At 38.4% G+C, this 15,334-nt stretch overlaps 1 pseudogene; it reads right to left on the bottom strand.

Annotated features, from left to right (window-relative positions):
- Positions 1–7,485: 7,485 nt before the first annotated feature.
- Positions 7,486–15,037, bottom strand: LOC124975595 (olfactory receptor 4C15-like; annotated as a pseudogene).
- Between the last annotated feature and the right edge of the window lie 297 nt (positions 15,038–15,334).

Raw genomic sequence — 15,334 nt, 5'->3', positions numbered from 1 at the left:
GGAGTTCTAAAAACAAAGAAAGGACAGGAAGAAATAGGAGAAAGATCTGAATTCTGTGACAACTGCTTTCTCTTGGGTACCTTCAGCAGTCAAGTGCTGTCCTCTCAGCTCCACATGCATTGCTTCATCCCCTGCTACATCCATTCATCTTGGTACAATTGTCACTAAAGATGAGGAATCTGGGGGCCAGAAAGTTTATGCAGCTAACTCAAGTGTACATGGTTATAAAGGAAAAGGACAGTGCGTGACATTAGTCATGAGAACCTGACCACAGCACCTGCACTTTGAAGCATTACATCACCTTTGCAAATCCTTTCTAAAAATTCAGAAGTGTGAATTAGAATTCTTGACATACATCAGTTCCTTAAACATTCTGGTAATGGCCAAACCATGATGCTCTTTTTTCCAACTCTTCTTTCTTTATCTAAGAGAGGAAGAGCATCTCTGGCATTAGAGATGAAGACAGTTCCCACTTCTTTTCAAGTACTGCCTTCAACATGGTCTTAGAAAAAAAAGAAAAAAATGATGTAAAATCTGTGCCTTGACTTCTGACTCGAGATTTCCCTGAGAGGCCATTAACCTTTGGAATTGTATGATCGCCCACCGCCGGTGGGGACAATCACAACGCGTACGCTCTTCTTGATCACAGGAACCAAAAGGAGTTTATTCCGCAAGTCTCAGACTTATATTGAGAACATCAGCCTATCAGAGAGTAGACTACCAGGAAAGTCAGCCTATCAAGGAACAGTCTCCAGGCAGATACCAGGATTGCCTCATGTACAACAGCCAACAAGAGTTACTTCCTAAAACTTGTATATGAGTGCAGCTATGTCTGGCAAGCTGTCAGGCGCCATCCTAGAGATCAGGCCACGGTGTGGCTCTGGGGCCCTCAGAGTCCACCCCTGACATCTCCCCCTTATTTTTTTAATAAAGAAAAGATGACTTGGGACCATGCCTGTCTTAGGTTGTCCATGGCAAATTACATCCTTACCCATCATTGGAATTCTGACCTCCAGGCGTCAGAACCCTGTCTTAGGTTGGTATGCATTTCCATGGATCTTACCCGTCTTTGACTACTGGTCCAGCATGCTTAGCCATACTTGGGGGGATGTGCCTGTCTCAATGGCTGTCAAAGCCTGTACTATAGCCCGTCAATGACGTCGGGCATCTTGGTGAGCTCTGATTTGGCTGCGTATAACAGACTATCCCTTAGCAGATAATAATCAGAACAGCTACTGTTCCAGCCCACTGTTTTGTCAATCCCAGGGCTTTAGATAACAAAGAGAACATCTTGGATACCGATGCAACTTGAACCCTGGTGGCATTGACTCTGAGTATTTCAGCTTGTAGCTGACTGGTTAAATTATCAAACATAGATGACCAAATACCAGTAAGGTAGACAGAGAGATTTTTAGATAACATAACCGCAGAGCTAAGGTTATTATAAGCAATAGGGGTGACACACACTGCTCTTAAAGGATAAACACATCCCAGTCCCAAAAGTTCTTGCAAGATATCCACTTGTTCTTGTAGTAAGTCCACTCTTTGATTTACAAGGAGTATGCCTGCCTTAAAATGGTTGTTTAGAGCTTTTTGAGTCTGTAAGGCTGTAGTTGTATTTTTGACCAAGTGATTGACTGCTGTTGCTGTAGGTATGGCAGTTGCTAGTGCTACCGTTGCAGAAACCACTATTGCAGTGTCCACAGCCTCTGTGGTGCCAAAATCTCTCTTGTCTCTAGATAGTAGTACTGGCAGTTCTGTATCTGTAACAGAGACTGGAACAGGTAGGAAGGTAGGAATATGCATTTGCTTGAGGAACAATTGAGAAGAGAAGAAGTTAAAAACATAAAAAAGGGGAGGACACACAAACTGGGGTAGGTGAATAGGTAATATTTCTGATACACGTAGATTGTGAGGCAGCACCAGTGAACCTAGAACTGTTTGTCCATGTAGAGGAGTTCCAAGTACATAGCCAAAATGCCCCTCCTAAGAGACTGAAAAAAGATTGTAAGTTAGTATATCCTGAAACTGCAGTGAAAAGCATCCAATTGTCAAAGGGGTTGACCCGTTTCATGACTAATTGAACATTATTAGTGAAGTTATCATTAGCAGTGAAAGAAGTGAAATTGGGAGTGAAAAAAAAATCCATTTTGTACAGGAGTTGCTGGTCCTGCATGTTGACAACCTGTCCATATAGGAGGTGTACTGTGTTTAGGATTACAAGGAGGGAAGATTCTAGGGATTTTGAAAGTAGTTCCTGTAGCATTATGTCTGTGAGGCACCCATCCTGAAAGTAAAACAGCATCTCCTGTTAAGTTTTTTATGTATTCTTGAAATGTAGAACCATTTTCACCCGGGCGAAAAGAAAGTGTGGCTAAGGGGTGAAAGACTGTCAATAGCATGATCATCAGGAGTGTCTTTGGCATCTTCATTTTGTTGATCCAAATTACTTGTTGGTAGCATTGCCACTGGTCAAGTCAGTCATTCAGGAACCCATTTTATCCTGTGGAAACACACAAACCGAGCCACAGCTCCAGTAAAGCACCAGGTCCGGGCCATTCCATTGTCCAGTAAGAACATCCTTCCATTTTACCATCGCTCTATCATGTTGTTTATGATTGCCATGTCTCTCAGTGGCAGAGCGACCCTCATTATCCAGAGTTAAAAATTTTAAAATAAAGAGGCAAAGAGAAAGTTTATCTTTAGGGGACCGAAGGTCTCCCCTATTCCCCCTTTTTGTTTATAAAGAGTATTTTTGAGGGTGAAATGTGCACGTTCAACATTATCTTGTCCTTGTGGGTTATAAGGCATACCTGTGGTTAGAGTTATTTCAAATTTAGTGAGAAATTGGTTAAAAGAGGTTGAATTATAAGCAGGGCTATTGTCCATTTTAAGTTGTTTAAAGTTACCAAATTCAGGAATGTAAGTAACTGTCGCCGCCTATGGCAATTTGTCACCGCCTGCAGCAACAATTTGCGTGGGTATAGAGGATAGAGGAACTGAGGTTTGCTTGCTTTAAGAGAAGAGAGAGAGAGGCTTTGCATAAGAGAGAAAGACTTTGCTTAAGAGAGAGAGAGACTACACTTTCAGAAATCTTATCTTATGATCACATTATAAGCCTGTTGACTGGCTTTGAGGCATTTGTAGATGCAGAATAGAATTAATACAAGCACACCCAAGCCTATTAGTGTAAAACCTAAAAATCCCCAAAATTTGGTGCCAAATTATGCTGAAAAAACTATTTCACCATCTCTACATTTTTCAATATTAACTCCATTAACTTTCTAATCAGTGCACTTCCCTTTACTTATAAAACCACCTTAAAGGTGAGGTACCAACATGAAGAATTAAAAAGTTATACAGGATGAAAATAAGCAGATTGCTTTACGGAGAAAAAGATGAAAATCATCTATGTGGCTAAATCAGCTTATGAGGGGCTATGGGTCCAACCAATTCCAATTTGGGAATTGACCAAGTGATGCAATCACTATCAGCAAAAAGATCTGTTACTCCTTAAACTCTACAAGGGCTATGACAGCTGCTTCCATTTTGTGAGCCTTCAGTTGAAGAGCCCTGTGCCTTGTTTCTTAAATGATTTGGTAACATCTTGCCCTCAACATCAGTAATTTGCACTCATTAACCCAATGTTTTCCTTTTCTACACTTTGGTCAAAGACCTGGGGCATAAGGTGTAACAGATTTTACTATAGTTATCTCTTATTTTTTGTTAGGGCATTGTCTCTTTGCTGCTGTATATCTGTGCATACACTCCAGGATCATATTGATTTTGAGTATCATATTAGCCTTCTATTAGCATATCAACATTTCTACCAGGAAACCTTGCTACTACGATTCTGCAAGCAGTTTCAGCAGCTATTTCTTGCCACTGAGCTCTCCAATTTGACATTGTCCTCCAGATAACAATGCTCTGCATACCTGTTTCCAATCAGTCTTAACTGCCTCTTTAAAGTTTTTCTAATGGTTGATGTTATCTCTAATTTGGTCCTCAAATATGGGCAGATTCTACAAATTTTGAAGCTCTTTATACTAGGTTTAGCTTTCTACTACTTTTTCCCCTTGTTCTTAAGTTTTCACTACCACTTGGTTATTTCTTTTGGGGGTTCCTTGTATTAGATGTAGCTCTCCTTTTTCCCTTGTTCTTATATTTTCTGAGTAATTGTTTTCTAGGTTACTACCACTCAATCTTTCCTCACTTTGGTCTCTTTAAGAGTTCTTTTCTGTTGCTATTAGATCCTGTTTATGAAGATCCCCCTGTGGCACACTGAGCAACTTTTCTTCTATAAACCTGGGCTTATTTCTACTAGAGTTTGAACATCTGATCATACAGAGGTTTCCTTATTTTCTAATTCTTCCCCAGTGTTTCTTTCCTCCCCAGAACTTTCCTGTTTTTGGTTACCCCAGCTAACTTCCTGTTTAATCTCTCCCAGCACTTATTCTCCTTGTAATATATTTTTCATGCCTCCTTTTTGAATTATCCTTTCAGACTGATTTCATGATATTTCTAAATCCATCCTTCACTGTACAAAGGCCACACTAACAGCAGTACAAACACACAAACAACACTCAATACACTTACTCCGGAGCTCCTTTATGATCCTCTTTATATTTCATCACCTGGCCAGCTATCCTGAGTGCCTAACTGCCTTAGAAGACAGGGCCCTCAGCTTACCTGAGTACCTAACTGCCCTAGGACAGGGGTTAACTGCCCTAGAGACAGGGTCCTCAGCTTACCTGAGTACCTAACTGCCTCAGAGAAAGAGACAGGGTCCTCAGCTTACCTCGCTACTTAGAGCAAGACTCTTGAATTTGACAAACACACAAACACAGAATACACGCATTTTTACACTCCAACTGTAGTGTCCTTTGTGACCTTTAGTTTTTGATTGACCCTATTTCTTTTTACTATCCCTCGCCCTTAAACTGTTCTGGTCAGAGACTCCTGTGAGGTTCCTACTTTTCCTGCCGTACCTATTCCCGGAGACGGATCTTGAATTTTCCCTTGCCCTATTCCTGCAAGGTTCCTCAGTTTCCCCACCATGCAGACTAGTAACATCCATTTGCCATAGATGATTAGGTAATAGTCCTTTAGGATTAACTCCTATAGAAGGTTCGGTGATGGAGGACTGTACACTGGCCACAAGATTTAACAATAGCACGTGCAGTTTCTTTAGTAATGGGAAACTTCAGTTTTAATGTTGTAGAATTAACATGGAATTGTTGATGATAATTTTTTGCTGCCTCAAATGCAGAAAAATGTGGGAATCCTTAGTTGCTATGTCTGCTACATTATTCCCTAGAGCTAAAGGTCCAGGTAAATTGGTATGAGCTCTGATATGTCCAATAAAGAAAGAATTATAACAATCCCAATCATTTGTTGTAAAGTCCGTAAGGATAAAAAATAGTAGCGTTTGAGGCAATAAGCCCTGCACATTCTAAGTTACTGAGAGCTTGAACTACATATAAACTATCTGAGTAGGGAAAAGGAATGTTTGGACTTTATCTAGATAACAAATAGCTCCAGTCCCTGTTTTGGATTCATCAGTGAAAATCACAGGAGCCTTAGGAATAGGTTGTTGTCAGGTAACTCTTGGGAATATTACAGAATTATTACTACAAAATTGTATATAAGGATGTTTAGGATAGTGAATATCAAAGTTAGCTTGAGTGGAGCATCTAACAACAGTCCAAGAATCCATGAAATTACATAACCAAGAAAGTTGATGCTTATCATAGGGAATAATGATAGTAGCTGGATGAATTCCAAACACTGTGATAGATGATTTAAGTGCCTTTAAGATTACTTGAGCTACTGCTTCAGGGTAGGGTAAGAGAGTTTTATTGGGTGAACAGGCTAGATGGACCCAAAACAAGGGACCCTCTTTCCAAAAGACTCCAGTGGGTAGTTTCTTGTTAGGAATAACAATGAATTGTAATGGCTGAGAGAGATCAATACGATTTACTTGGGCCTCATCTAATCTTTTTTGTATAATATTCAAAACCAGATGCGCTTCAGGAGTGAGCTTTCTGGGAGATGTGGGATGGGGATCCCCTTGTGAGATATTAATTGGGCTCCTAAGAATTCTTGTGTAGTACCAACTTGAACCTTTTCAGGGGCTATAATGAGTCCCCATAATTTGAGTTGTTCTATTAATTCAGAGTAAATATCCTTTAAAATATCTTCCTCAGAGTGGCATAATAATATATTTGGAGTATTAAAAATAGGGGTATTCCAAGGAGAAGTTGAAGGTCTAATATGATTTGCTTCTAATTGTTGTTGTACCAGTTATTGGGCCACTTTAAGTTTTTCTAATGTCAGGGGTCACTGAGAGACCCACACTGCTGCATTGGATTTCCAAGTTATTTTTACATACTTTTGTTCAGTGGCCCCAAGGAAAAACCCAAGCCTTGGCGACCTTGATTGCCCTTAACACTAATTGGCTGGGTATTTCCCTGGCCATAGTGGCCAAGCCCCTTGTCCCATTTTTGACCTTGTTTTACCATTAGACTTTGAGCCTTTTGGCTATAATGGCCTTCTGTAGTGAGTACTAAATCCATTTGCATGAGAATATCTCTGCCCCATAAATTAACTGGTAAATGGTCTAAGACATAAGGTTGAAATGTTCCCTGTTGGCCCTCTTCATTCCAAGTTAATATAGCACTACTCCTTTGTGGGCTAGTAGCTACACCCAATCCCCTTAAAGTTTGTTCTGCTACTTGTAGAGGCCATTCTTTTGGCCAATCTTTTAGGGTAATAATGCTAGTATCAGCTCCTGTATCTAGGAGTCCCGAAAACTCTTTATTTTTAATCATTAGTTTGAGCATAGGCCTATTTTTTAGATTCATTGTAAGATAAGCAAAATCAACCCCAGATGATCCCAAACCTGCAGTTCCCCTAGTTGCTGTGGTCGATGGAAAAATTTTATGAAGGTTGGGAATAATCAAGAGCTGAGCTATGCGGTCCCCAGGTGATATGGACATAATTCCTTGAGGAGAATGAGCAAGAACTTTAATTTCTCCTGTAAAATCAGAGTCTATAACTCCAGGGATAACTAAGTCCCCTGAATGCACTAGAGCTCCTACCTAATAAAATTCCAACAGTATCAGGAGGTAAGGAACTTTTAGGTCTGTAGGGCAAATCCTTTAAGGGACCTTCCATGCACATTTGTGACATTTCAGTGCCCATTAGCTACCGCTAATCAAACCAAAAGGCAGACCACTTTAACTAATAAAACAAAAGCGAAAGCACACACAAACACTTAGTCTCCATCGCTTATCCCACGAACTTTAACTCTGTTTCTTATCCTGAGAACTTTAACTCTGTTGCTTATCCCACGAACTTTAACCAGGCCAGACTGTACTTTACTTACCCTGTATTTACCTGATCAGTTCCTTCTTTGTAACTCGAGTTCCTGGGTTTCGGCACCACTTATGATCGTCCACCGCCCGTGGGGACAATCACAACGTGTACGCTCTTCTTGATCACAGGAACCAAAAGGAGTTTATTCCGCAAGTCTCAGACTTATATTGAGAACATCAGCCTATCAGAGAGTAGACTACCAGGAAAGTCAGCCTATCAAGGAACAGTCTCCAGGCAGATACCAGGATTGCCTCATGTACAACAGCCAACCAGAGTTACTTCCTAAAACTTGTATATGAGTGCAGCTATGTCTGGCAAGCTGCCAGGCACCATCTTAGAGATCAGGCCACAGTGCGGCTCTGGGGCCCTCAGAGTCTGCCCCTGACAGAATTGTTTCTTAGTATTTCCAGGGCTTAGAATTTTTTTATTAGCCTGATTAATCAACACAATTTTGTGTGGCTTTTCACTTGCTCAAGCATTTATAAAACATTTGTGTTCCTAAATAATAGGGTTTTTTCCTTTTTCTAAAAAACTCTCTTGCATTAATGAAAAATGCTTTCATCTCCTATTGTATTTAAGAATAGAATATAGTGTATAAGAGGATGGGATATAATATCTCTTATATCACTATTCAGGCAAAGTATTCTTATATTACTAAGTATAAGAAATGAGTTCTGTGATAAGAAATTCTTTCTTTGGTCCATGAAGGAACTGCATACTGTTTGTGGACTAAGGTAGCAAGAAGTATATGTGAGAGAAAAAAATTACAATAAAGTATATAAAGGGTACACATTAATTGATTTTTTTTTCTTAAAAGCTGATCTGGAGAATCCATGACTTTAAAACTAAAACACGATTCCTGGGGATTAAAGGAATCTTCTGTGTTTTCATTTAAATGATGATAAAGCAGATGTGTGTGATGTCAGGAAATACAGCTTGGAGACTAATGCTTGAGGGAAACTCAGGAGCAGCTCCTCAGGCTCCTCTAGGAGGACCCACAACAAACCGTTTGCTACTTTATACAGTCTTCAATCATTGTGTCCTCTTTTTATTTCTGTTCACTCCCCAAAGGAAAAATGTAGAATCAAAGTGATTTATGAAAAGAAAGTTAAGGCTCAGAAACAACTTTGTCAATTGTTCATACAATTAAGAAACAAGTGTTTTCTCTTTTAATTGAAATTTTACATGTGAGTACTGATACAGAAGAATTACCTGACCTGGATCACACTCCTCGTCAGGGAGAGATTTCAAAAATGCCCAGTAATAATATGCTACCAACACATATGAACTTCAAACTACACTGCAACTCCCACTTTAGTCTTGGGCCTGCTTTGCTTGATGCTTTATTTGTTTCTATTAGAAAAATAGAGTTGAATGACAAGGAAATTGGACAACAAATATAGAATGATGCAGATGGTATAACATCAAAGTTTTATGCAGTTGTGAAAAATAGCATATTTTTTTTGACTCAGAAAAGAAACAGAGGCAGAGGGAGCCAGGGTCAGAAAAATGTGAATGAAAGGAGGTGTCGGGTAGTAATTAACCCTTCCAGGATTTAGTCAATATTCCATTCTTTCCCACATGTTTTATATTCATGGGCAATATATTTTATTAGTTAGATAATTTTTTTTTTCTTTTTCATGTTTTTGTTAGTGCACTATAGATATAATAGTGGAGTTCTTTCTGACATAATCATAAATGCATATAATCTAGTTTGCTCAGTTTTAATCCCCAGTACTTCCCCTTTCTCTCTCATGGTCCTTCCCCCTGATGCCCTTCCTTTATTCTACTGCTTTTATTTATTTATCATTTTTAAATTCCTTCTTCACCATTAAATTTAAAAATTAAGAAAGTATCCAGAGACATATCATTTAGTTTTTGGACAATTTCTTCTTTTCTAAGAATTCTTTGTGACTTTGTTTACAGTAAAATATAAGCAATAACCTATGTTCTGAGACTGAGTAGACTCAATTCTCTATTTCTTCAAAAAAAATTTTTTTTAAATACCAGGGTTGCTTTTCAAACCAAGCAAACATTCAAACATATTTTAGAATTGTCTAATCAATTTATGAGAAAAGATGTTTTCTTGTTATGAGGGGAATTTGTAGGTGGATATCAGTTCATTAGAAAATTATTGTTGGTCATATCAGGGTCTCTCCTGTGTTGTGCAGGGCCAGATAAATGTTCTTATAGGAATACTCCTCATATAATCAGCAGGATAAAAAAATAATAAACAATTTGACTGAAGAGTGTATTTTAAAATTCTAGAAAGTGTCAGATGTAGTGATTTGTGAAAGAATATTTAGTATAGTGAGCAAATAGGAGGTATGAATCAAAGCACATGAAGACTATTTCTACTGAGCCAGCATGCCTCCATCACATCCAGGAATCAACTCTCCTTTTTCTCTGCAAATCCTATTTACATTGAAATAATGCCTCAGAAGTTCCTTTACTACCATTCTTAAACCCCACTTTATATCACACTCAGACAGCCCATCATTTATTGGGCTGTTCAAGATTAATGTTCTCCAGGGACTCCTTATACTTTCTTGATAATGATCACAGACACAATACAATGACCAGAGTATGCAAGAAAATGTGAATAATAACCTTTTCCTTGTTCATGTCAAATTGAACATTTACAATTTCTTAGCACAAGGATAGAACTACTCATTCTAACTGTATTATTCCTAGAATTCCTTAGGTTTTAATGACTGCATGCCATAATGTGGTATTTGTTGACTGTGTCCTTAGCCCTACAAGCACACACTGCAACCAGCATGAAGAGAGAGTGGTCAGATAATTTAAAATCTTGCAAACTATAATTTAGATAATCTGGTTACCAACTAGATTCTCAGACATGTAAACAGAATCAGATTGAGAAGTGTGTTATCTCAGTGATTGGCTTGTAGTCTGAAGTCACCCTGTCTCCTGTCAAACCACACTCCATTACCCATGAGGGATCTGTCATACAACCACTCTCTTGATCTTCACTTGTAGAACACACATGATTCTAAAAACCACCTTTAAGGGATGCTAGGAAGTCTAGGTCATTCAATATGTGCAAAGCATATAGAAGATGTAGCTGTGCACTGTGTGCTATTGGAGCAATTACATCCATTATATTTATTAGAATTGGCATTCCTAAAGGTGATTTTTATTGTTTAAAAATGTTTATTTCAATTACTCATTTACCAATAATATAGCTACAAAAGTGTTTCAAGTTTGATGTCATGGCACATGCCTATAATCCCAGTGACTCAAGTACCAAAAGCAGTGGGGGGGCATTTAAAATATTAATTTGCTTTGATGAGTGACATAAGGTTTTGTGGTACCACAGATGATCTTAGTTTTTTTCACAGTGTTCAAAAGGTATGACTGACAGCTCGAAATACCTTTGGTAAATATTCAAAAAAAATGAATTAATAATGCATGCTATCTAGGAGATTGGCATGAAAAGAAAGCAAAAATCAAAATGCTTTCTTGGGCAGATAGATCAACATGAAAACCCCAGATAGACTCCAAGGTCATAGAAGGAAAAGTTGTAAATAATTGTCCTCCTAGCTGTAATCTATGAAAGCAAAGATATGAAATTTTGATGTCTTTTCATTAAAATTTAGAGGCATAGAAACATGATAAAGGTTTGATTGAGTCATCTGAGAACAAAATCAGTCTGATTAATTTAATTGTATTTTATCTTCCTTTCAAACTTAAATTACACACAATTGGACTTGGAGGTTATCCAAAACAAAGAGCCTACCCTCTTTCAGATGAAACAGGCCCGCTGAAGACATTCATCTTTCTGTTTCCTGCATTTAGTAATTCAGTTCAAAATACAAGCAGACTCATGGTGGTCCCCATAAAATAAAGACTAGCATGCAGGGCATCTGAAACATGATTTCTCAATGCCAATTTGTTTCTTATCAAAGACTCAAAAGAGCTTACTCTCAAATATACTCCATGGGGTATATAAAAACTAAACATCTTCCCTCAACTGAGAAATTCACATGATTTTTTGTGAAAATCAATAGGTCACAAAAACCAAAATGTCATAAATTCCAATATTGTACTCACCAGTCCTAGAATGCTTTAAATAGATCCTCACAGGTCTTTGTCAAGATACTTATTTTATTTCTCTAAACAAGGAAAAAATTCAGGTATTATCTCCTCTTCTCACATTTTCCAACTTCTAATTTTTCAGTTCAATTCTATCATTTGGAAAAGAAAAGTAAGCTGGGTACCATTGTGATGCCTGTAATCGCAAGGGTTTGGGAGGCTAAGGCAGTAGAATCACGAGTTCAAAGCCAACCTCAACAACTTAGCTAGGCCCTAAGTAACTTATCACCTGTGACTCTTGACAACCAGAGACTTATTTTATTTTCTCAAAATAAAAAAAAAAAAAGAAAAGGGCTGAAGAGAGGGTTCGGTGGACAAGCACCCCTGTATTCAACCCCTGATTTAAAATATACATATGTGTGTGTGTGTGTGTGTGTGCATGCACACATGTGTGTATAGGTATTTAAAAATATGGTGATTCAGACCAGATGCCATGGCCCATGCCTGTAATCCCAGGGGCTCCAGAGGTGAAGCAGGAGGATTGTGAGTTCAAAGTCAGCCTAAGCAATAGCAAAGCTCTAAGCAACTCAGTGAGACCCTGTTTCTAAATTAAATACAAAATAGAGCTGGGAATGTGGCTCAGTCATTGAGTGCCCCTGAATTAAATTCCTGATACCCCCCCAAAAAAGTATGATGCATCATAAACAAAATGAAATAGTTGCTACAGTTCTCAGATGCAATGGTTGAAATGTTCTTAATAATTTTCAAAGTTTGTTGTGCCTCCATCTGCCTTTCCATTTGTCCTCCTAGACTTGAGCTCATGCATGCTCCATGAGCTCGTGTCCCTACTGAATACATTCCCTGATCAATCCATGTTGCACACCGTAAACCCTTCCTCTGGTCTCATTTCCACCCTTCATTTCTACTGTGGACACTGTACCAATTTAAATACCACCACTTCAGAAAAGCCTTCCCAATTGCACCAGGAAAGTCACTTACTTCCTAAGTATTACTTTCACTATTTTGTTTACCACCCTGATGAATATTAGTGGAAGTTCTCCGTGTATAGAACTATAGGTTCACAGTGAAATGTTGGGCATTAAAATAATATAAACATATTTGAATTCAAATGTATGATGGTGCAGATATGATTTGGTGTTGGTCAGCACAATCTTGCCAGAACAGTGTTTTACCTTATAGCTACATTTCAAGTCTTGGCTGCATAGGTACATAAAGCAATGGAGTCAACCTCGCAGATCCATACTTCTTGAGCTAGTTCTTAGGAATAAATGAATAAAAAAGGAGGACCTTGAAAGGCAGAGGGCATGAAGAAGTTTCCAAGGCTTTGAGGACAGGAAGGTGTGAAGAAATGGAAAGGCAAAGGGGAAGCACACTCACATGTCTGAGCCTCATCACACTTGGTCTGCTGTAGGACACCCACACTGTCAAAGTGAGGTGTAGACTCAGAATTCAGTTTTTCATGAACTTTTTCAAGGTTGATCAATGAAATTACATTTATCTTTTGCAGTCTATTATGAGAAAGGTAATAATATATACTCTTCTACTTTGGGGTGGCTGGTAAGACTAAAGAAAAGAAAAATGGATTATTTACTTTGTTTGCCCATAATACTCAACTGGCATGTTATTAGTGTTTTTGTTTGCTAGGGCAAAGGTTAAATATTTAATTCTCAACAAACTTATCACCTGTGACTCTTGACAACCAGACACTAACAAAACATTGTAATGACAACAAATATATTCATAACTTGGAATGATCTTTTCATTGATATTTGCTCAGATGAATTATTTGTACTTAGGTATAAGAAGTGAGGAAGATGAAAATCACCAAGTAAACTGTAATTAACTCTCTTTTGAAAATCTTCTTTTACATCTAGTTCTTCTGGGTTCTATTCCCTCTGCAGGGGCATGGGGAAAGTGTGCTCACTACACCTGTAGTTTGACCTGGTATACCTAGTAGTGTGGTATCTCAGGAGTTGTCAGTGATTGTAAGAGAATGGAAGACCCCCATTGCTGACTCCCCTGTGGAATCAGTCCAACTTCTCTGTTACAACCAATTGGTATGAGTGTCCACCTGATCCAAGGGGACTACCTGCATAGGCAGAAATGAGCTGATCAGATTCTAGCTCTCAAATTCAAAAAGTGACTAAACCTTAGCAGATGGTATTAGACCCACCATTAAAATGAAGTGAAATGAAGCAGGTGCCTTGAAAACTCCTCTCTCTGATTTTTCTGATTCCTGATGTTTTACATCAGAATCACTGATTTCATGGTCAGAGAATATGTTTTTTACACTTGAAATGTGTCCTTTCTAATATTTTCTTACACAAAACTTTTTGTTCTTCAAACTTATGAATGGGAATCATTTTCATAATTTAAATACTTTCTAATTTTAAAAATTCAAGAAAGTATTAAAATTGAACTATCTTTAATTTACATATGAGAATACTGAGTAGGCTACTCCCAGTAAAAGTGTGATTTCCAATTGAAAACATAAGTTTTAACTCCCCCACATGGTATAATTTCTCCTGAGAATTATGTAACCTCTTTTCATATAAAGGAGATGCCAGAAAGTATCTGAATGTTCATCTAAGTAAATACTAAGTTTTTCACACTACACATTATATTTTTTGAATTGTGATATATTATGTTTTAATCAGAAACCATCAATAGTCTTCAACAATTTCCTCATGGCATTTTTCACTTCCCTGTTTCTCAAAGTATAAATCAAAGGATTGAGCAAGGGAGTCAGGATGGTGTAAAACATTTCCACTTCATTATCAAAAAACAAAGCAGATGGTGGCCTTGCATATATAAATACGCATGGGACAAATAACAGGACCACGACAGTAATGTGAGACCCACAGGTGGACAGAGCTTTCCTCTGCCCTTAAGCACTGTGTCCTCAGGGAGAACAAGATGACACCATAGGACACAAGCAACAGGGAGAAGTTGATGATGCAGATTAATCCACTGTTGGCGATCACCAGAAGGCCTAGGATGTGGGTGTCAGTGCAGGCTAGCCCCAGTAATGGGTACAGGTCACACATGAAATGATCAATGACATTAGGCCCACAGAAGGGCAAGTGGAAGGTAAAGAGAATCTGGATGATGGAATGCAAGAAACCCCTGTCCAGGACACCCCCACCAGTATGCCACAGAGTCTCCAGTTCATAATAGAAGAGTAGTGCAAGGGCTTGCAAATGACCACATAGTGGTCATAGACCATGACTGTGAGGATAATCATCTCTGCCCCACCAAAAAAGTGTTCAGCAAAAAGTTGAATCATGCATCCTTCATAAGAGATGGTTTTCCTTTCACAAATGGAGTCCACTACCATTTTTGGTGTGATGGCAGAGGAGAAGCAGGCATCCAGGAAGGACAGGACTGCCAAGAAGTAGTACATGGGGGACACCAGCAGTGCAGGGCTGCAGAGAATGGTCACTACAATCAGCATGTTGCCCACAATTGTTGCAATGTAGACCAACAAAAACACACCAAATACTATTTTCTGAACAGTAGGATTCTGTGAAAGCCCCAGGAGGACAAATTCAGTTGTGAAGCTTTGGTTTTTCATGATTTCTAATGAAATGGTTGAAGTAAAACTGATCATGTAAATCTGCAGTACAATAAAAAAAAAAAAGTTTACATGATAGTTGTTTATAATAGTCACACCAACAAGCTGATACATACTTATGAGATTTTTTTTTCTTTCTTTGTTTATTTTTCTGGGTACCAGAAATGGAAGCCTGAGGTGCTTAAACACTGAGACACATTCTCAGCATTTGTTTATTTTTTTTATTTTGAGACAGAGTCTTACTAAGTTTCTTAGGTTCTTGCTGTGTTGCTGAGGTTAACTTTGAAATTGTGATCCATCTGCCTC

This window comes from Sciurus carolinensis, unplaced genomic scaffold, assembly GCF_902686445.1.
Source record: "Sciurus carolinensis unplaced genomic scaffold, mSciCar1.2, whole genome shotgun sequence".
Lineage (NCBI taxonomy): Eukaryota > Metazoa > Chordata > Mammalia > Rodentia > Sciuridae > Sciurus > Sciurus carolinensis.
This window is presented reverse-complemented; position numbering and strand designations above follow the sequence as displayed.